Raw genomic sequence first — 2,135 nt, forward strand, 5'->3', positions numbered from 1 at the left:
GCTCCTTCCACTAGCCTCCTCTGCTGCTCACACTAGATCGTTTACCACCATTTCCAATCACGTCTTTATTTTACAAGATGCCTTGGTGTCAATCACTCAAATCAACTCAATTAATGTCAAACACACAAACAATGGATTGGTATCATACTATCATACATATAATATCTGTGCCTTAGATGTACTTGCAGGTTCCAGAACATTGATACAGGGAAATTAAATAGGGGACCGTCAATAAGTCTTGATGTCATCATACAGAGTTTGGGCTAATGAACTCCTAATAGCCTGAATCATTCCCTTGATGGAGAAAACCACCCTCGATAAACTACACAGAGATCCCAGAGTTAAGATGAGAAGGTTCATGGCCTTGAGCCTGCAGCTCATGGTAGTCCATTTGACCTGCAGGTGGAAAAGAGATGGCAGGATGAAGGTCATGGCTGCTCCCATCACCCATGAGCAGGGAGAAGTGGGGCATGAAGAGAGCCATGAGGATGGTCAACAGGAGACAGCCCTGCAGAACCAGAGTCCCTGTCTCCACACCGCCTGGCGCCACTTCCAGCCTCAGAACACTGCTCTGGAGGACCTCAGCCACAGTGTAGAAGGGTAGGGGGTATGAGAAGAGGGCCTTAGCCAGGAGACACAGGTTGACCACTATGCATACTCCATTGGGAAGGTTATCAGTTATCACCTCTTTGATATTTTCACCCCCAGGTGAGGAAGGCCAGCACAGAGATAGTGGTCTTCAACACACAAGCCAGGGAGTGTGTTCAACTCATCATGTAGGAGAAGTCCCCCTTGTCCTCCATGCTTCCCTCCAGAGTGGGCAGGAAGATCTGGGAGGTGTAGCTGAAGATGATAACCTCCACAGTCACCAGGAACCTCTCAAAGTCCACCAAGAGGACCATCCTCCTCCAGGACCAGCAGTAGGCTTGGTTCAGGCAGTAGGCCACCATGATGAAGGCGATGAGGAACTGGGCCAAGGAGCAAAGCAGTCTGAGTCTGGACACCATGACCACCATGCAGGGCACCAGGGTCAGGAAGGCCACCACGGACCAGGGGCAGGGGTAGGAAGGAGAAGCTGTGACACATGATGCTGTAAAACACCAGGTATAGGATACATCATCAGCTCAACGACCTGCTCAGCAGGCGGTGGTGTCTTCGTAGGTGTCCTGCACTCGTATGGGCTGGCACTCCTCATTGTCCTCATGAAGGCAGGATACAAGGATCTTACCTGTGTAGTTGTAGATGACCGCAGCGAGAACCGGAACAGGGACAGAAGCAATCATTGGTAACCGGAACAGAAGCAATCATTGGTAGCCACTCTGAAGGAGAGCGTAAGGCAGCCCCAGAACAAACACACCCTAGGAGAAAGGAAAAAACAAACAAACAACAGGTAGAGTGGGAACATGCAGTGATTTTTCTAATAAAGTGTGAGTCATCACCAAGGAGAGTGTAAAATACAGATCTTTGCCAGAGACACGGTTGTTTGAGAACTGACAAACATTAGAGGAGGATTTCTTAATGTACTCTAGAGTAATCAGTACACAACATTAACACAAACTCCTAATTGGATAGTCTGAGCACAATCTGGCTTCCAGTCAAATCGCAATGCAGAACAATGTAGCTAAGTAAACAAACTCTGTTTATAATATGATTCTGAGTAAATATGTAGATGCACTACATAGACAGAGTCAGGACAGACAGTAGGACACAGGGTAATTAGTGTTGTTGGAAAAGTACATGGTGTTGAGGATTATGATGATCGTATGACAAGGTAATATCTGAACAGATGAAGTTGTGAACAGCTTTTCAATAATCATACTCTGGCATGGACATACGAATAGGGGAAAACTACAGAAATGCACATTTACTTATGTACTAAAATTATACTTTAGTTACTAAAATGGCCTTGTTGTCAAACATTTTACACAGGATTATTCCCAGCTCTTCTGTTCCTTCCATTAAATATATACCCAATGCATCCTCTAGGGACAAAAACAACAACAACGCAATACCGGTAATGCTCATACAGTGCACTTTCTAACATTCATGCACCACAAACATTTCTTGAGAGTAGGAAAAACACATAAAACTTAAAGATAGAGAAGCATCTTTCCTAAGGTGAGAAGTCTAAAATC

The 2,135-nt window shown here is 45.3% G+C and overlaps 1 pseudogene; it reads right to left on the reverse strand.

The window, feature by feature from the left end:
- Nucleotides 1-228: 228 nt before the first annotated feature.
- LOC123990345 lies at nucleotides 229-1,283 on the reverse strand (annotated as a pseudogene).
- Nucleotides 1,284-2,135: the final 852 nt, after the last annotated feature.

This window comes from Oncorhynchus gorbuscha, linkage group LG12 (assembly GCF_021184085.1).
Source record: "Oncorhynchus gorbuscha isolate QuinsamMale2020 ecotype Even-year linkage group LG12, OgorEven_v1.0, whole genome shotgun sequence".
Classification (NCBI taxonomy): domain Eukaryota; kingdom Metazoa; phylum Chordata; class Actinopteri; order Salmoniformes; family Salmonidae; genus Oncorhynchus; species Oncorhynchus gorbuscha.